The 21,625-nt window shown below is 38.2% G+C and overlaps 1 long non-coding RNA gene across 6 annotated transcripts in view; it reads left to right on the top strand.

Moving 5' to 3' along the window:
- Nucleotides 1–21,625, top strand: part of LOC118833059 — a 74,312-nt gene that overhangs the window by 39,201 nt on the left and 13,486 nt on the right. The window contains exons 11-15 of one of the 6 annotated variants that reach the window (XR_005009271.1): nt 8,033–8,226; nt 9,805–9,924; nt 12,958–13,071; nt 13,717–13,776; nt 20,958–20,972. The exons of 1 other annotated variant lie outside the window; for it this stretch is intronic. This is a non-coding gene — a long non-coding RNA (uncharacterized LOC118833059). Of the gene's footprint in view, nt 1–8,032; nt 8,227–9,804; nt 9,992–12,957; nt 13,072–13,716; nt 13,777–20,957; nt 21,015–21,625 lie in introns of those variants that run through there. 4 more of the 6 variants (XR_005009272.1, XR_005009270.1, XR_005009273.1 and 1 more) reach the window with 4 other exon arrangements.

The raw sequence follows: 21,625 nt of genomic DNA, 5'->3' as shown, positions 1-21,625 counted from the left end.
GCCATAGAAATCTCAATGTCATCCTTGAGAAGATGGGTTTTTATATTCTTAGGGTGCCAAGGAATAGAGGGAGATGGGTTGATTGAAGCTCCAGTTAGAGCTGGACAAAATTTAGAAGGTAAACTTAGATCTAGATGAGCTCTAAACCAGGACTATCAAAGTTAGGAGGGACAGAGCCAGAAAATAAAAAATAGTGTGAGCCTGTGAGCATAAGTATATAGAACATGGGCCATGAAACTAGCCAGAAAGGAGAAAAAGTGAGAGCTGGGAGGGTACCTAGAATACAGGATATCAGTGATAGGTAAGACTGCTCTTGAAATTCCTGTTATTGGAAAGTGATTGAGAGTATTTGTTCACTACCATAACTTAATAGATGGGCAGTGCAATAAGAGAAAAACAACCTATGAAATGGATAGAATTTCATGTATGTGTTTGCCTTTAAAACATACTATGTCAGAACTAGGACAATCCTTAGCACATAAATAGTCTGGACTGGGAGGTGCCATTCATGGGAGAATATTCCAGGGATAGATTGAATAAGAACTACCCAGTCCTAGAACCTGGAATGAGAGATAGGAAGGACTTTAAAACACAGAAAGTGGTAGCTAGATGGAGCCATAGAACAAAAATAGTCTGAACCAAGGGGACCTTACTGCTTAGAGTATGCGATGTGAGAGTAGCCATAGAAAAGAGAATGTGAGAGCTAGAACAAGGGGTGTCAGAGCCAGAGAGCACATGGAACATGGAATTTCTGGTGTGGGTGGGTTCTGTAAGAACAGAGCTAGGAGGTGTGATAGAACCTAGATTTTCAGAGTTAGTAAGGGGTCTTATACCTCTCAGTGGCATCCATGAGAAGGTTTTTAAAAAAATATTTTTAGGGCACCAAGACATAGAGCAGGACAGGATATTTGAAATCCTACTACCAAAGGAAATTTGAGACTTGAAATGCTATATTTATTTCCAAATAGTTTATATCAGGAGAGTGGTGACTATAAGAATTAAAAATCAAGTCCCAGACCACAGAATCAAAGGTATAAGTTTATAATCTAGTACCTCATATGACTCCACAAAATAAAAATAGGCCCCGAGAAAAGACATAGTTCTTTGTAGTGTCCTGATCACGTAAAACCTACTAATGAATTCCTGTTTGGAGGTATGGGTGGAGAGTCTTCACTGTCTACCATAAGCTTTTAAGTCTAAAGCATTTGAAAGAGAGACTGTTTGTACTGTCATTTTATAACTAAGATCCATGAACAGTGCAATAAGAGAAAACTAACCCAACAAATGGATAGAATATCATAGCAGGGCTTGCCCTTGGAACACATATCGTCAGAGCCATGAGGACCCTAAGCATACAGAAAGACTTGGTGTTAGAAGGTGCCATTCAAGGGAGAATTTTCCAAGTAGTAGAGAGCTTAGAGTACTATCATTAGAGTGAGGACAGAATTCTCCATGGCATCCTTGAGAACATGGGTTATTTCATATTCTTAGGGAACCAAGGAATGAAGAGAGACAGGTTAATTGAAATTCTAGTGACAAAGTATATTTGTGACTTCAAAAGCTACATTTGTTGTTGCTGTTCAGTCCTGTCCCACTCTTTGTGACCCCATGGACCATAACACGTTAATACTGTCCATGGGGTTTTCTTAGCAGAGATAATTGGAGTGGTTTGCCATTTCCTTCTCCAGTAGACTAAGGCAAACAAGATTTAGTGACTTTCCCAGAGTCACCCAGCTAGTAAGTGTGTGAGGCTGGATTTGAACTCAGGTCTTCCTGTCTCCAGGCCCAGCACTCTATCCGCTGAGCCACCTAGCTGCCTCTAATTTAGCACATAGAATGTCTTGGTTAGGTAGTGCCATTCAAGGGAGAATGTTCCAGGTAGAAAAGAAATTAGATTATGGAATATTAGACCACAGTTGGAAGAACTGCACAATATCAAAAAACAAATTATTATATTATATAATGCATTATTCAGTGCATTTCCTTGATTACTTAATACTGCTCTTGATCATGCCTATGGGCATTCATTGCCTCCAATAACCTTTGAAGAATAGTCCATGTAAAAGGCAACTCACAGAATGCTAAATGTCCCATGTAGGAGGCATCAGAAATCACAGAGGTAAGAGGGCCCAGGGAACTTGGGTTTTCAAGCCAGTAGGAGTAGCAGAACTCTCCGTGTCATCACCCTTGAGAAGTTGGGGATTTTTCCCTTAGGGTGCCAAGGCATGGGGATAAATAGGTTCATTGAAACCCCAGAAACAAAAAAAGATTTGTCATTTGAAGTGTAAGGTTTATTTCCATTTAATTTATACCAGGAGTGTGACATTTGTTTGAATTAAAACTCATGTCATGCATCACAACAGTAAAAGTATAAGTTTAAAAAATACAATGCCTCATATAGCTTAAATTTTTTTTAAAATAAACCTCCCAACTAAACAAATGACTCATTATAGAGCCTTGATGAGGTAAGATTGATATTAACATTACTACTGTTGGGAATAGACAGAGAGTATTAATTGATTGCCATAAGGTACTAAGTATTTTAAAGGGAGATTATTTGCGCTGTCACTTTATTACTAGGACCCAGGGACAGTGCGAGAAGAGAAAAATGAACCAGTAAGTGAATAGAACACATAACAGGAAGATTTGTCCTTGGAATATAAGATATCAGAAGATGGAGGTCCTTGGCACATTGGGAAGTGCCATTCAAGGGAGAATATTCCAGGCAGAAGAGAGCTGGGAGGGCAAAAGGACATGAGAGAAAAAACAAAAATTCCCCCAAAAGGTTATCAATTTCATTCCATGCAGATCCTTGATGACTTGAGATTGCTATTGGTAATGAATAGCCAGTATTTTTTGCCTAACAATAACTTTTCAAGGGAGTATATTTAAAAGAGACATTAGTTTTTTGAATCATTATATTACTAACACACATTTGCAGTCTTCTAAAACAAATAAAAAGATAAAAGGGCCTAGATTTTAGAGCAGGGTGGGACATAGAATATTAAGGCTGTTAGAGTACTTAGCACACAGAATGTCATGGCTAGAAAGTTCCTTCCTACGGAAAATAGTAGAGAGGGGAGGGAAGGTAGTATAGAAAATTTCAGAACAGGGGTAGGCATAATGTCACATATGGAAGTGGACACTGAAGGCAGAATATCAACTAGAGAGAGTATGTAAAAAATAGAATATCTGAGCTTGGCTGAAATGTAAAATCCAGATTTCCAGATCCGGATTGGGCCTTAGATCCTGGAATAGGAGGGGGAAGAGTAACTTTAGAAGACAGAAGGTGGGAGAGAGAGCCAGAGAGTAAAGATATTCTGAGCCATTGGGACCTTTACACAGAGACTATGGATCCTGAATACAGCCAGAGAGAAGAGGATGTGAGCTGGAAGGGCACCTAGAACAAGGAGTAGCAAAGCAAGAGAGCACATTGGATTTTGATTTTCTGGTGTAGGAGGATTATGTAACAACAGAGCTAGGAGGTGTGATAGAATCTGGATTTTTGGAGTTGGAAAGCGCCTCAGAACTCTCAAGGGCATCCTTGGGAACATGGGTTTTGTCATGTTTTGAGAGTGCCAAGGCATCGAGAGAGATAGCTTAATGGAAATTCTTGTAACAAAGGATGTTTGTGGCTTGAAATGCTGTATTTATTTCTACGCAATTCATATTATGAGAGTGGTGATTGTCTGAATTAAAACTCAGATCCTGGCCCAGATGGTCCAGGGTATAAGTTTATATTTGAGTGCCTTATGGCTCCAAGAAATAAAAAACAATCCCTGACAAGTCAAGTAATACCTTGGAGTACTGTGATCAGGTAAGACTATTTATATTCCTGTTATTGAGAATGGATGGAGAGTATCTGGTGACTACTATAAGGTATTAGAAGTGCATTTTAAAGGGAGACCATTTATGCTGTTACTTTTTGACCCAGACCCATGGGCAATGCAATAAGAGAAAAATATACAAACCGATAAATCTATGGAATATCCTCAGAGAATTGGCCCTTAGACCAAAAAATTTCAGGGCTTGTAGAGTCCTAAGCACATAGAAAGTCTTGGTTAGGCAGTGCCATTTAAGGGAGAAAGTTTGAGGGAGAGAAGAGCTTAGATATTGGAATATTTGGGTTCAAAGGGCAGAACTGCATAGCAAATCAAATGAAATCAAATCAAAGTAACAAATGGGCATTAATTTGATTCGATCTAGTTTCCTGAATGCTTAGGACTGCTACTGGTAAAAAATATGGAGTATTTCTTGACTATAATAAGGTGTAAATGACAATGTATTTAAAAGCAACAATATTGATGCTTTTAAATCATCATTTCTAGGATACATTGTATTATTAGATAAAAATAAATAAATAGATGAAAAGAAAAAAAGAACAAAGATTATAAACCAGGGAAGGGCCTTAGAACATAGTATGTCAGAGCTGTTAGAATCCTTCAAATATAGAATATCTTGGCCAGAAAGTACCTTTCAAGGGATTGTCAATTTTACAATAAAGAAGGTAGTCTGGGCCTTGAATTTCAAAACTGGGAGTAGGTATTGAAGGTAGAATATGAGACCTGGGACAGTATGTAACACATAGGATATCTGAGTTTGGAGGAAATTTAGAATCCAGAATGCCTGATCTGGATGGGGCCCTAGACCCTGACATAGCAGAGGTAGAAAGGACACTAGCAGACAGAAAGTGAGAGGTGGACAGAGCCAGAGAAGAAAAATGGTCTGTGCCATTGGCACCTTATCATACAGACGAGGAAGCCTGAGAGTAGCCACAAAGAAAAGAATGTCAGACCTGGGAGAGCACTTAAAAAGAGGCTATCAGAGCTAAGAGATCACATAGAATGCTAAATGTCAGCTTCAGGGGTGGCCTGAAAACCACATAATGTTCAAGCTGAGAGAAGACTTAGAACACTGATTTTCAGTCTTGGCATGGGCCTTAGAATTAGCAGGATCACAGCTGAGAAGGAGTGGACAGTACATGGGGAACATATGGGTAATTAAAAACAATAACATAGTTTATTTATGGTAAGAATTGTGGCAGTTATTTCAGTATGATTTAGATTAACGCAAAGGTGATGCTAGGAATTACAATTCAGTTTCCCACCCATCTCAGGAAGGTAGAATAGTTAAGATATATGGTCTTATCTGTCTCAAAAATTAGAAAAAAATTTTGATTCCTTTAAATGAGAATCCTGCTAGTGGTAAAGTATGAGGAATAGAAAGACCTGTGCTCTATGAGCCAAGCAGAATTGGGGTTACTCAAAAGAAATGTAAGATGGACCAATTTAGAGACATCTCCCTCCTAAATGGTCATACAGACTATTTGTGCCTGACCTGTGGTAGAGCCTTCCAAGCACGTATTAGTCTGATCAGCCACAGCCAGACATACTGTACATTGACCCCCGACACAGTGATGTCATTTTGGTCCTCTTTGAGCATGAAGGATAAACAATACCATTATATGTAAAAGGCATAGTATTTCCACTTTTAAATCAATTTCTTACAGAGACATATAAAGTTCACTAAGACAAAAAGAAATACAGAAACAAAAAGAAAAACGTAGAATTTCAGAGTAGGTGTTGCCTTAGACCAGTGGTGTCAAACTCACATGTTAATGGGAGCCATAAAACTGTACGTAAGGATCCCTGTGGGCTGCAATATTGACTTAGTTTTAAAATATAATGTTATTTAGGTTTTATTGTATTTTATTTATTTTGTTAAATATTTCTATTTTTACATATTTTCAAATTTCCACATTTACATTTTAATCTGATTTGGCTGCACTTCAAATATTGTGGGCCTCATGTGGGGAATCATAGAACAGAGATCTTCAGAGCTGGGAGGTGCCTTAGAACTCAACATTATTGTTGAGAAGATAGGTTTTTGTAATGTATTCAGTGGCCCAAGCCATGGAGAGGGACAGTCTAATAGAAAACTCAATAACAAAAGATATTTGTGGTTTGAAATGGAAAATGCATTTCCATATAATTTATATCAGGTAAGTGGTGACTGTCTGATATACTTGGCCATACACTGAATTAACTAACCTCTTAATTAGTTAATTAATCTCAGTTTCTTCAACTGTAAAATGCCGATAACAACAGCACTCACATCATAGGTTGTTGTGAGAATAAAAATAATATATTTAATGCACTTACACAGTGCCTGGCATGTAGTAGGCACCATATAAATGATTATTCCTTTCCCTTTCTCCTCTCTTTTTAAGTCATTGTATTGATGAGGCATAATCATTTTAATAAGATAAAATTAAATACATAGGTGAAAAGAAAATTCTAGAATTTTAGGATAAGGTGTTGCCTTTGACCATCAACTATCAGAGTTATTAGTCTTGGCCTTGAAGTGTTATTGAAAGAAAAATGGTATAGATAGGAGAGAGCTTAGAATACAGAGTATTAGAGCTGGCTAAGCAGAACTGAGAATGAATGCTGAAGCCAGATGAGACCTGGCAGTGTATGCGGTACACAGTATTTGAGCTGGCAAGAAATTGAGAATGAAAAGTGTCTATGCTGAAGGGGGATCTGGAACCTGTAATATCAGACATGGGAGGTGCCTTAGAGCACAGAAGGTAGGAGATGGTGAGAACTTAGGAACAGAGACAGTGGGATCTTAACACAGGCCTTAGAGTAGCCATAGAATCCACAATGTCTGACCTGGGAGATGTCTTAAAAACCAACAACAGAATATCGGAGCTGAGGCTGGGTCATAGAATGTGGATCTTCAGAGCTGAGAAGAGCCTCAGAACTCTCAATGTAATTACTAAGAAGATGGGTTTTTTATGTACTCAGTGGGCTAAAAGATGGAGAGGGACAATTTAATTGAAAACCCAGTGACAATAGATATTTGTGGTTTGAAATGGAATATTTATTTCCATGTAATTTGTTAGGATAGTGGTGATGGTTTAAATTAAGGAATCAGGAAGACCTGAGTTCCAATTCAGCCTCAGACACTTAACTACTTCTGTGGTCCTTGGGCAAGTCAATTAACCTCACCTTGACTCAGTTTCCTAATTTTAAAATGGGGATAATAATAGCACGTACCTCAATTTTTTTGAAGATCAAATGAGATAGTATTTGTAAAAGTGTTAACACAATGCCTCGCACATAGTAGGCACTATATAAATGCTTATTCCCTTATGAAACTCAAAAAACTAAAAACAACTTCCAAAAAACTAAGTGATTCCTTGATCAGTTAAACCCTATATTGAGATTTCTGCTATTGATAATGGATGGAGAGTATTTATTGACTACTATAAAGTATTAAGTTCAGTCCATTTCAAAGAGAAACCATTTGTATTATCACTTATTGTCTTATACATGCAGTGTAATCAGAGAAAAACAAAACTCATAGGAGGATGGGACCTTAGAACGGAGAATGTCAGAGCTGGGAGACAACTTAGAACAGGGAATGTCAGAGTTTAGAGTCGTATGACAGAGCTGTGATGGATCTTAGAATAAAGACTGTCAAAGCTGGGAGGGGCCTTAGCACAGAGAAGGTCTTAGTACTTTTCAAGGAAAATAGACTAGAAAATTTCAGAACAAGGAAGGCAGTCCGGACCTTGAATGTCACAATTGTGAGTAGACAATGAAGTCAAAATATCAGACCTGGGAGAGTATGTGATACATAGAATATCTGAGCTTGGAGGAAATTGGGAATCCAGACTGCCTGATCTGGATGGGGCCTTAGAACCTGGAACATGGGAGGTAGAAAGGACTTTAGAAGACAGAAAATGGGAGCTGGGCTAAGGCTGAGAACACAAATGGTCTGAGGCAGTAGGACCATAGTACAGTGGAAGAAGCCATAGGGAAGAGGATGTGAGAGCTGGAATGACATCTAAAGCAAGGGATAGCAAAGCAGGAGAGCACATAGAATGTTGAATATTTGACTTAGGGGGAGCCTTAAAAGACCAAATTTCAGAGCTGAGGGGCTAAGAGGTCATAGTAGACTTTCAGAGCTGGGTGGTGCCTTACACCTCAATGTCATCCTTGAGATTTGTTTGTTTTTTTTTTAGTGATCAGTTGGCCAAGGCATGCAACATTTATTTCCATATAATTTATATCAGACAGTGTTGATGATCTGAATTAAAACTCAGGTTCTGGACCACAGAGCTTAAAGGTATAAATTTAAAATCCAGCCCTATATGTGGCTCCAGAAATAAAAACAATTCCTGACAAGACACACGGTTCCTCATAGTGCCCTGATCAGGTAAGACTGCTAGTGATATTATTGTTATTATGATTATTATGATTATTATTACTAAGAGCTGAAGAATATTTATTGACTGCTATAAGGTATTAAGTACAATGTATTTTAAAAGGAGGCCATTTGTACTATCAGTTTTTTGCCAAGACCCATATGCAGTGTAATTAGAGAAAAATAAATAAGGAAATCAAAAACCCTAACATGTTATAAGAGGTGTGGGCCTTAGAACTTAAAATGTTAGGGCTGGGAGGATACTTAATACATAAAACATCTCGGCTTGGATGTCCTTTCAGGGGAGATTGATTTAGAAGAGAACTTGGAATAGAGATTATTAGTTTGGAGAACAGTCTTGGCTCTGAATGTCTGAACTTTTAGTGGGTGTGGAAGACATTCTCTCAGTTCTGGAAGGGTTCATACAATATCCAAGCTTGTAGCAACTTTAGAATCAAGAGTGCCTATGCTAGTTGGGACGCCCAAGCTTGGGCATCAAATGTGAGGGGATCCATGGAACATGGACAGCAAAACATGGGTAAACCTAAGAATATAAGTTGTCCTATTCATTGTGACCTTAGCACACAGAATGGCAGGCTTGGGAGTAGCTGTAGAGAAGAGAATGTCAGAGGTGCTTGGATCCTTGGAACAAGTAATCTCAGAGGTAGGAGAGCTCTTGGACACAGAATGTCAGAACCAGCAATGACCTTAAAACCACAAAATAGCAGAGCTGGGAAGGGTCTTAGGAGACACAATATCATATCCGGAAAGGAAGTATAGTTTGGTTTTTTAAATGTTCTCAGTGACCAAGGTATTATGAGAGAGAGGTAAAATTCTAAAATGAAGTTTATGGTATAAGATGCAATATATAGTTCAGTATAATTTATATTAGCAAAATGGTGATGTCCTGAATGAAAACTTAGGTCCTGAAGCATTCAAAGAGGAAAGGCAAACATACAGAGCCTATTCTGGCTCCTCCCCAACCCAAAAAACTGTAACAAAGAAAAGGAAAAAAAAGAAAGTAATTCCATGCAGAAACGGGGAAAGATTGCTATGATTATTACGATCATTGTAAATGAATAAATAGTATTTATTGAAAAATAAGGTAAGTACACAGGATATAAAAGGTTTAAAAGGTACATACCATTTGTGATTTTCAGTCATTCTACCACTGGGACACATAAGTGATGTAATAAAACCAAATAGCTAAATGAAAAGGGGGAAGAAATCTCAAATATCAGAGGAGGATAGGGCCTTAGAATATTGAATGTCAGTGTTAGATCGACCTTTAGAATATAGGAAAGCCTTAAGAACACGAGGTCAGGAAGAACATCCTTAAACCACAGGGTCTGAGCTGGGAGGGCTCTTAGGACATAGATTATCTGAGCTGGGCTCGTCCTTAGAACACGCATCATCATCGATGGGAAGGAGGTTTTGGTGGTTTTGTTTTACAAGATGCTCAGTGGTCAAGATATTAGGAGGGATAGGTAAATTTTTAAAATGATTAAGTATCTTTATGGCATGAGATGCAACATTTATTTGAATATAATTTATATCAGCACAATAGTGATGCTCTGAATTAAAACTCAGGTCGTGAACCACACAAAGAGGAAACGTGAACATACTGTGCCTAATCTGGCTCCCCCCCTAAAAAAAAAAAGAAAAGAAAAAAACCCGACAAAAAAGTAATCCCATGCAGTGCCTTGAAGGGTAAGACAGCTGTCGCTATTCCTATTATTCTTAATGAATGGGGAGTATTTATTGAAAAAAAAATAAGGTAAGTTCACAGGATTTAAGTGGGACAATATTTGGGATTTTAAATAATTTATTTTTAAGACTTGTATCTAAAGTTATAAAACTGAACCAATAAATTAAAAGGGGGGATAAACCCTTGACTATCAAAAAAGGGAGGAGACTTAGAACCTAAAATGTCAGGGCTGGGAGGGTCTTTAGAATGTGGGATGTCTGGCCTTTCAAGAGAACATATTGGCAGCTGGATAGAGCTCAGAGTAGAGAATTTCATCACTGGGATAGTGGTCATCGCTCTGAATGCTGGAGGTTTAACTAGGAGGCAGAATATCCGACCTGGGAGGGCACTGAGACTATAATGTTGGAGGTTTAACTAGAAGGCAGAATATCCAACCTGGGAGGGCATTGAGACTATCTCAGCTTGGAGGTGATTTTAAATTGAGTGCCTGACCTAGAATGGGCCTCCAGTCTGGAATATGGAAGGGGGAAGGTAGTTTGGAACTCAAATTGTCTGACTCATTGGGATCTGAGCCTATGGAATGGCAGGCCTGGGAGTAGCAATGTCAGAGCAGGTAGTGCTCTTGGGGATATCAGAGCCAGGAGACACTTTCCAACACCGAGTCACCAAGTGGCGTGAGTGGCCGAGCTGAGAGGAGGGGCTCTTAGAGCACAGATTAGCAGACTGAGAACACACAGTATCATCCCTGGGAAGGAGTTTTCTTGATGTTCTCAGGAGTCCAAGATATTGGGGGTCACAGGTAAATTTACAAGACAGCAATAATGCTCTTTACGGTATGAGATGCACATTTATTTCAGTATAATTTCTAGCAGCACAGCGGTGACACTCTGAAATAAAACTCAGGTCCTGGTGTACCTATTCAAAGAGGAAAGGTGACAATATGGTGCCTTTAACAGCCCTTCCCCCCACTCCCACCCCCACTAAACAGTCCTGAAAAAAATAATTTATGCACTGCCTTGCTCTGGTTAGGCTGCCAGTGAACGGAGAGTATTTATTGGAAAAAATAAGGTAAGTATGCAAAATTTTAAAGCGACAACATTTGGGATTTTAAATTATTGTATTGTTAAGACACATATAATGTAGTAAAATAAAACTTAGCAAATAAGTTAGAAGTAAAAATACCCCAAAATATGAGCGGAGGGAGGACCTTGAGAACATAGAATGTCTGGCAATGGATGTGCCTTTGAAGAAGATAAACTGGAGGTGGGAGAAAGTTTTGAACATAGAATTCTATAACTAGAGTGGCGGCCCAGACTCTAAATGTCAAAATGGGTTGCTGCTAGGAAAGCCAGAACATCAGGCCTGGGAGAGAATGTAGAATATAGAATGAATGAGCTCAGAGGAGACTTAGAACCAAGAAGGCCTGAGCTAGATGGAAATCTGGAACCTAGAATATCAGCCATTGGGGGGGTACCCTAAAACATAGAAGGTGAGAGAGCATTGGAGCGTGAGAATAAGACTGATTCTGAGGGAGCAAAGTACCAGATGTCAGGTTTGGGAGAAGGAGCAGAGAAGATGTCTGAGCCAGCAGGGCACATAGAAATAAGGCACATGAGACTCAGGCCATTAGGAAACAGAAGGTCAGAGCTAGGAGTAGGTGGCCTTCATGTCACAGAAGGGCAGGGCTTGGAAGGCTCTTAGAACAGAGACTGGCAAAGTTGAAATGGTCCTGGAGTTTTCTTGATGTACTCAGGGGCCTGAGCTAGAGGATGGGGCAGGTAAATCTAAACAATAATAAAGTATATATTATGAGATGCAACATATGTTTCAATACAATTTATATCAGAAAGTGATGATGCTCCAAATTAAAATTCTGATCCTCATTCACATTGTCAAAGGGAAAAGGACATTCATTGCCTTATCTTACTTAGGGAAAAAAACCATTGAAAAAGGCTTCACAAAAATAGTAATTCCAATATACTGCCTTAATCTGGTGGGGAGTGTTTATTGAAACAAGGTGGTAAGTGCATAGGATTTAAAAGGCACAACATTTTCTCTTTTAAATCATTATGTTGACAAGACTCATGTGCAATGTAATAAAATAAAAAGAAGTGGATAATAGAAAAGGAAAAAATCCTGAAATATCATAGCCAGTTGTGGCCATCAAACATAGAATTCCAGGCCTGGAAGGGAGAAGCCTTAGCGTGCCTGGGTTTATGAGACCAGAGAGTGTAGAATGGAGAATTTCAGAGCTGAGAGGGCAGTCAGGGCTCAGAATGATAGGCCTGGCCAGGGTACTTAGAACATAGAATTTCAGAAGTTGGAGAGAATCAAGAATGCCTGAACTAAATGAGACCCTGAAACCTGTAGTATCCAAGCTGGGAGGGCCTTTAGGCCAAAGATGTCAAACACTGGGCACACCCACAAAACTCCCCAGTGCTTTCCTAACCAGATTAAAATGAAGTTGGGAACTACTTAACAAAATCAATCAAAATACAATAAAACATAGATAACATTGCATTTAAAGTCAAGTCAGTATGTGGCTCTTAGGGATCCTTATGTGTGGACTAGTGGCCCTCATTTGTATTGAGTCTGGCACCACTGCTTTAGACCACGGAAAGTGGGAGATGGTCAGAACCTGTCCAAGTTATTAGGATCTTAGCAAACCTAATGCCAGAGTTGAGAGTAGTCATATAGTCATAGAGACGTTAAATTTCAGAGCTAGGAAGGTCCTTAGAAGAAGAGAATTTTAAAGTCAGGAGAGTCATTCTCATACAGAATGTCACTACTAAGAGCTTCCTTAAAAGCAGAGCTGGCAGAGCTCATAGAAAAGAGATTTTGAGACATGAAAAGGGACTTAGAACACATAATGTCATGTGGGAAGGAGGGTGGTTATGTGTGGTTTTTTTTTTAATTTACCCTATGACATAGGTATTGGGAGGGACAGGTAAATTTATTTTTAAAAATACAAAGTATATTTATGGTTCAATATCATTTCTATCAGCACAATTGTGATACTCTGAATTAAAACTCAGGTCCTGAACACACAGCCAAAGAAGAAAGTTGAACATACAATGCCTAATCTGGCTAAAAAAAAAAGAAAAGAAAAAAAATGAAAAAAAAGTAATTACATGCATTGCCATGATGGGGTAAGACTGCTGTTGATGTTACTGTTATTGTTTAATAAATGTGGAATATGTATTGAAAAATAAGGTAAGTACACAGGATTTTAAAGAAACATCATTTGAGATTTTAAATCATTGTATTGCTAAGACAGATATGTAATATGATAACACTGAATTAGTAAGTGATAAGATTAAAACCCTTAGACTATCAGAGAAGGAGGGTCTTCAGAAGCCAGAATAGCTGAGCTTGGAGCTGCCTTTGAGGATAAGACATTGGGTAGAACATAGTGACTTTCAGCCCTACGAAGGTAGTCTGGGTCTGAACTTCGGGCACTATGAAGGTAGTCTGGGTCTGAACGTCAGAACTGGGTATTGACAAAGAGCATGGACTGTCTGAGCTAGGAGGCAGTTTAGAGTCAGACATTCTTGAGCTGCATGGGGCCAGGGAACCTGGAATTTCAGAGGTGGAAGGGAGCCTCAAATACAGAAAGTGAGAGATGGCTAGTGTCTGGGAACACATATTGTAAGAGTCCTCATTTATATAAGTGCAGTGATGTTGTTCTGAATTAAAACTCATCCTGAACCACATACCCAAAAAGGAAAGGTAAAATATAGTACTTCATCTGGTTTAAAAAAAAATTAACTCCATGATCTGTCTTGTTCCGGTAGGACTGCTATTGACATTTGTATTATTGGTAATGAATGGGGACTATTTTTGAAACAAATAAGGTAGGTGTTAAGTACAGAGTATTTAAAAGGGACCTCATTTTTGCTTTTAAATCATTATATTGATAAGAGACATTCAGTATTATAAAATAAAAGGAAATGAAAGTGAGAAGAAAAAAAGTTAGACTATCATACTAGGGAGTGGCCTTATAGCATAGAATTTCAGAGCTTTGAGGGCCATCAGAACATACAGTATCTGGACTGGAATATGCCTCTCAAGATGAAATATAGGGGCTGCTAGAGATCTTGAAAGGCATTCAGGGCTCCATATGACAAAAATTGAAGTTGACAACATAGAAGCCAATATCAGACCAGGGAGGTCACTTAGAACATAGAATGGCCCAACTTGGAGGAAATTTAGAAGCAACAGTGCCTGAACTTGATGGGGGCCTAGAGCCTGGACTATCAGAGGTTGGAGAGACCTTAGATCCCAGAAAGTAAGAGATGATCTGAACTTGAGAACACACAGTATGCAAATCAGTGAGATATTAGTCAAGAAACTATCAGGCCTGGGAGAAGCCATAGAGAAGAGATTGTCAGGGCTGGTAAGGGCCTTAGACAGAATATCAAAACAGGGAAGGAATTTGCTTTGTTAAATTTAGGTGCTCAGTGGGCCAGGTGTTTGGAGTGAAAGGTATCCAAATTAAAGAAAATAATAAATAGCAAAGCATGCTTAGAGAATTAAATAGAACACATATTTCAATGTAACTTATACCAGCACAGTGGTAATGCTGGAAATTATAACTCAAGTCCTGAACCTCACAGACAAAGAGCTAAGGTGAATACACTAGGCCTGGTCAGGCTTAAAAACAAAACCAAAAAAGTGAAGTAAAAACAATCAACAAAAAAGTAATTCCATACAGTGACTTGATGGAGTAAAACTGCTGCTGACATTACTATTTTATTGTTAATGAATGGGAACTTTTTATTGTTTAAAAAAAACTAAGGTAAGTACACAGGATTCAAAAGGACATCATTCATGATTTTAAATCATTATTTTGCTAAGACATATGTAACATAATGTAATAAAACCAAATGAACAATGAAAAAAATCCTAGATTGTGAGAGGAAGGAGCAGCCTTAGAATATAAAATATTCATAGACTGTCTAGTCTTGGTGGTACCTTTCAAGAAAATATATTGGGGGTTGGCTAGGGTTTAGAATAGAGAATTTCAGCACTGAGATAGCAGATGCAGGCCTGATTATCAGAAGTAGGAGCTCACACAGAAGCCAGAATATAAGACCTGGGAGGGCACACTAAACATAACATATCTGAGCTTGCAGGAAAACTAGAATGCTGAATGAAGCCCTAGAACCTGGAATACCAGAGGTAGAAGGGACTTTAGAATATCAAATGGAAGCTGGACAGAGCCTGAGAACTCAGATTGTTTGAGTCAGTAGGATCTTAGCACACAGAATATCAAACCTGAGATTAACTATAGAATATATGAGAGCTGGGAAGGCAAATAGAACAAGGGATGCCAGAGCTAAGCAAGCTATAATTTGTATCAGCACAATGGTGATACTTGAAATGAAAATTCATTGCTCCAAACGCAGCCAGTGAGGAAAGGTTAACATACAGTGTCCAAAACAAAACAGTGAAAAGAAAAAAAAATAACAGACCAAAAAAGTCATTTCATGCAGTGTTTTCAAGGGGCAAGGCCACTGTAGAGACAACTGTTATTTTTAATGAACAGAGAGTATTTATTGAAAAAAAGTTAACAATTCTAAAGGGATACATTTTTAATTTTAAATCATTGTGCTGATACCTATATTTAATTTAATGTAATAAAAGGCAAAAAAATAGAAGGGAGGGGTTTTGAACATAAAATGACAGGGGTGGGAAAATCTTTACAAAACAGAATGTCTGACTTGGCCAAGGTTGACTAGAGCTAAGAATAGAGACTTTATGCCCTGGGAAGGCAATTTGGGCTCTGAATGTCAAAACTGAACATTGACATAGGAGTCAGAATATCAGACTTGTGAGGCCATGTAGATAAAATATCTGAGCTTAAGGGCAATTTAGAATCAAGAGCGCCTGAGCTACATTGGTGTTCAGAATTATCAAGAGTGGGAGGGACCTTAGAACACAGGAGGTGAAAAGAGGCCAGGGCTTGAAAACACCAGTTGTTTAATTCAGTGGGATCTGAGCATGTAGAAGATCAGATGTGGGAGATGGGAGAAACCACAAAGAAGAGGATAGCCTAGCCCTCAGGAAAGATTAAACAAGGGATATCAGAGGCAGGAAAACCCATCGAACATACAATGTCAGGACTAGGAGTGGCCCTAAAAGCAAAGATTGTCAGTGCTGGGAGAACCGTAGAACAGATTGTCAGAGCTGGGATGGTACTAAGAATATATACCATCATCACTGGCAAATAGTTTGGTTTTTGTGCTCCCGGGGAGGGACAGGTATATTTTTAAAATTACATTTAGGGTGCAAGATGCAACATATGTTTCATGATGATGCTCTGAATTAGAATTCACACACTGAATCACAAAACCAAAGTGGAAAGGTGACCATACGGTACCTAATCTGACTCCAAAAGACAACAAAGAAAAGAAAAAAAACAACCAAAAAGTAATTGCATGCAGTCTCTTGAAGTCTAAAGGTTGCTGTAAATATTACTCTTAATGTTAATGAAAGGGCTGTATGTATTGAAAAAATAAGGTAAGTACAGAATTATGAAAAGGGAAACAATTGTGATTTTAAAGAATTATATTGCTAAGACACATATAATTGGATAAATAAGTGAAAAAGAAAAAAGACCCTAGAGTATCTGAGGAGGGAGGGTCTTTGAAAATAAAATCACAAGTCTGGGAAGGTTTATAGAACACCATTTTTTACTTGGAGGCACATTTCAAGAACACATATTGGAGGTTAGTGAGAGCTTAGAACAGAGCATTTCACTGTGGGACAACAGTCTAGGCTCCAAATGTCAAAACATGGAAGACAGAATATCAGACCTTGAAAAATATGTCAAACATTCAATCATAAAATGAATGAACTTGAAGGCAAGTTAGAATCAAAAGTCCCTGAGCTGGATTGGACCCTGGAACCTGAAATATCAAACCTGGGAAGGACTTTAGAACAAAAAAAGTGAGAGAGATGAACAGAGCCAGAGAACAAAAATTGGCTAACTCCATAGGATGCTGAGTATGTAGAATGTAAGGCCTGAGAGAAGCCACAGAGAAGAAAGGGTCAGAGCTGACATTAATAACAAGGGATACCTGTCTAGGAAAGCCCCTAAAACATACCATTGCAGGACTATTTATGGCCATATCAGCCAGTCAGAGCTGAGAGGGCTCTTGGAACATATATTATTAGAGTTGAGATGGTCCCGAGAACACACAGTATCATCACTGGCAAAAAGTTTTATTTATGTACTCAGGTTGTAAACTATGAGGAGGGAGAGGTAATGTCAAAAACAATGACTCAGGCTATTTTTAATAGGAGGTACAACACGTTTCAATATAATTTATAAAAGAACAATGGTGATGCTCTGAATTAAAACTGTTCTTGAAACACAAACAAATTGGACAGTTAAAAACATATTGCCTTAGCTGACTCGAAACAAACCTATCAGACAAGCTAACTCCATGCAAAAGAAAATGTTCTGGTAAGACTACAATTCATATTGCTTTAATTGGTAATGAATAAGGACTGTTTTATTGAAACAAACTGTTTCAATAAAAACCCACTTTGAAAAATAGGACACCATTTGTGGATTTAAAACATTGTATTGCTAAGACATATATAATTTGCTATAACAGAATAAGTGAAAAGAAAAAAAACCCTTGAATGTCACAGAAATGAGTCTTTGAACATAAAATGACAGCTGGGAGAGTGTTTAGGACATAAAATGTCTGATATAGAAGCGCATTTGAAGAGAATATGTTGGAATTTGGAAAGAGTTTAGAGTATAAAATTTCAGTCCTGGTGGGGGGGGGGAGCAAGTAGGACATAGAATGTCTGAACTTGGAGGAAAGTTAAAATCAAGAATGCCTAATATGAATTGTGCCCTGAAAGCTAGAATAGTAAAATTAAGAGAGACCTTAGAACCCAGAGACTGTGAGATGTTCAGCTTGAAAAGGGAACTTGTCTGATTCCATGGGATGTGAGCATATGGAATGTCAGTCCTGGGAGAAGCCATAGAAAAGGGAATATCAGAGCTGTTTGTAAAGTACACACAGTAGGTACTATATAAATGTTAGATTAGCTACTAGGAAAGCCTTTACAATATACAGTTTCAAGATTATAAGTCTCTTTAAAAACTGAGAGGGTCAGAGCCGACAGGCCTCTTAGAACACAAATTGTCAGAGCTGAGAAAGTCCTAAGAACACAGTATAATTGCTGATAAGGGGTCTTCACAGTGTGCTCTGAGGTCCAAGTCATGCAGAGGGACAAGAAAAATTTTTAAATAATAATAGAGTGTATTTATGGTATGTAATACAATATGTATTTCAGTATAATCTAATATCAGCACAGTAGTGATGCCCGGAATTAAAACTCATGTCCTACAACTCACAGCGTAAAGGTGATCACACAATGCCTAATCTTGCTCCAGTTTAAAAAAAGGAAAAACAGTCATTGAAAGTACAGTAATTGCATGCAGTATCTTAAAGGGTTAAGGCTGCAATGGATATCACTATTACTGTTAATGTTCAGTATTTACTGAAAAAATAAAGTACAGGCTCTGAATGACAAAGCTGGTAGTTGACAAGGAAGCCAGAATATAAGAGCTCAGGATATATGGAACATAAAATGTCATTAAATTAATGAACTTGGAGGAAATTTAGAATCAAGAACTAGAAGGGACCCTGGTACCTGGAATGTCAAAGGTAGGAGGACCTTAGATCATAGAAAGTGATAGAAGTCAGAGCTAGCTCAGAAATTGTCTGATTCCATGGGATGTGTGTATATAGAGTGTTAGATCTGAGAGAAGAGAATGTCAGAGCAGTCAGAAAACTTAGAAAAAAGATATCAAAGCCAGGAAAGCCCTTATAACATACAATGTAAGGAGTAGGAGTGGCTTTAAAACATCAGAGTGTCAGAGCTAAGGAAACTTAGAACAAAGCTCTTGTAGAGCTCAGATGATCTTGAGAACCCACAATACCATTGCTTAGGGTTCCCATTTACGGGGAGGGACAGGTAAAAGTTAAAAACAGTAAGAAACAATTTTTAAGGTTTGACATACAGCATAAGTTTCAATATGGCATCAGCACAATTTCTGATGCTCTGGTTTCAAAGTCAGGTCCTGAAACAGTCAATAAGGAAAGGTAAAATATGTTTATTACCATAGTTGGCTGAAAATCCAAAATAATTAAAAAAAAACATTACATGCGCAGCCTTAATCGGGCAAGAGTGCTGCAGATAATCTATTGATATTGGTAGTAAATGGGGAGTGTTAACCAATAAGGTGTTAAGTGCCCAGTTTTAAAAGGAACACCATTTGTGATTTTAAATAATTGCATTGCTAAGACATATATGTAATACGGTATACTAAAACTGACTAAGTGAAAAGTGGGAGAGGGAAGCTTAACTATCACCACAGTGAGGGAACTCTGAACAAAAAATAAGTCTTTAGAACGTAGATTGTATGATTTGGAGAGACATTGTAAGAAAATATATTGGAAGCTGGATAGAGATTAGAATGGAGAATCTCTGCAGTGGGATGACAGGCCAGGCTCAGAAGCCAGGATATCATACCTGAGAAGGCCTGTGCAATAGAATAGAATGACTGAACTTAGAGGCAATTTATTATCAAGAGTGCCTGAACTAGATGGCGTCCTCCTAACCTTAATGTCAGAGGAGTGAGGGACCTAAAAACACATCACGTGGGAGATAATAGCCAGAAAACAAATTGTCTTATTCAGTACAATCTGAGCACACAGTAGGTAAGAGTTAGGAGAATCCAGAAAGAAGGGAGTGGCAGAGCTGGAAAGCACTTAAAAAGAGGGGCTATCAGAGCTCCGAAAGCTCTTAAAACATACAGTATCAGGACTAGTTTTGGCGAAAAAAAGCACACACTGTCAGAGCTTAGCTGGCTTTTAGAACATAGATTAACAGGCTCTGATTATCATCCAGAGAAGACATGATACCATTGCTGGGAAGGAATCTTGTCCAAGTTACAGGGAAGAAAAAGTAAATTTAGAAAGCATTCAAAAGTATATTTATGGTATGAAATGCAACACATTTCAATATATCTATAAACACAATGGTGATCCTTAATTAAAACTCATGTCCTGAATCAGATAGCCAAAGGAGAAATTTTAATATAGAGTGCCTAACCTGGATGAAAAGGAAAACAGTAAAATGAAAAACAAAATAACTGACAAAGTAAAAAGCATACAGTACATTAAAGGGAGTAAGGCTGCTGTAGAAATTACAATTATTAACGAATGGGCCGAATGTATTGAAAAGAAAAAAAAAGGTAAGTACCCAGGATTCCCAGGGGAAGCAATCTGTGATCTTAAATATTTAATATACTAAAACTGATAAAATGAGTGAAAAGGGAAAAATTGTAGAATATCAGAAGACAGGCTTTTGAACATAAAATAATTAGAAGAGACTTTAGAAACGATATCTAACTTGGAGGTGCCTTCCAAGAGAACACTGGAGAATGGATAGAGGATAGAAGGGAGGATTTCAAGGCTGGGACGGCATTCCAGGTTCTGAAAATCAGAACTGGGAGCCCACATAGAAGTCAGAATATGAGGCTTGAGAAGGTGTGCCCAACATAGAATGTCTGAGTATGGAGACAATTTAGAAATAATGCAGCTCTCCAACCTAGAATGTCAAGCTCAGTAGTGACCTGAGAACTCAGAAAGGGAGAGGTGGTCGGAGCCACAGAAGTGAAATTGTCTGATACCCCGAGATGTGAGCACACAGTATGTCAAGACTGTCAGAGCTGGCCAGGCAGGTAGAAGAAAAGATATCAAAGTTCAAAAAAGCCCCAACAGCCTCAAATCTCAGGACTAGCTTTGGCCATAAAACCTCATAATGTCAGGGCTGGAAGGGCTCTTCTGGATTATCAGCACTCAAAATAAGTTTTGTTTCTGTGCTCAGAGGTTGAATGGGAAAATGTAAACAACAATGATACTTACAATATAAGTTAAAACATAACAATATAATTTATATCAGCACAAAGTCGATCTGAATTAAAACATACTCTACTTCACAGAATCAGAAAGAGGAAGGGCAAGCATACTGTGCCAAACCTGGTTCCATTTTTTTAAAGGTAAAAATAGTTGCATGTAGTAGCTTCAATAATTAAGGCTACTTTAGATGTCCTATTATTATTATTAATGAATGATCAACTTACTGAAAAAATAAAACAAAAAGAAAATTTGTGCTCTCAAATAACTGTATTGCTAATATATACTATATATGTAATTTAATATAGTAAAACAATAAGTGAAAAGGAAAATAACCCTAGAGAAGAGGTGGTAGAAGGCAAGTTTAACAATAAAATAACAGAGTTGCAATGGTTCTTAGAGAATAGTATCCGACTTGGAGGTGTCTTTCAAGAGAGTATTTTGGAGACTGGATGGAGCTTAGAATGGAGAGTGTCAGTGCTGAGCTGACAGTCCAGACTTAAATATCAGAAATGAACACTGACAAAGAAGTCAGAATATGAGATGAGAGGTTGTGCCCAACATACAATGTCTGAACTTGGAGGCAGTTTAGAATCAATGGGACAGGAGCTAGATGGGACACTCAGAATTTTAAATTTCGGAGAGACTTAAGATCAAAGAAAGTGAGAGATGGTCAGAGCCAGAAAACTGTTGCTTGATTCAGTAGGATCTAGACATGCAGAACATCAGGCCTGGAAGAATCCATAAAGAAGAG

Source organism: Trichosurus vulpecula (assembly GCF_011100635.1).
Source record: "Trichosurus vulpecula isolate mTriVul1 chromosome X unlocalized genomic scaffold, mTriVul1.pri SUPER_X_unloc_1, whole genome shotgun sequence".
Taxonomy (NCBI): Eukaryota; Metazoa; Chordata; class Mammalia; order Diprotodontia; family Phalangeridae; genus Trichosurus; species Trichosurus vulpecula.
This window is presented reverse-complemented; position numbering and strand designations above follow the sequence as displayed.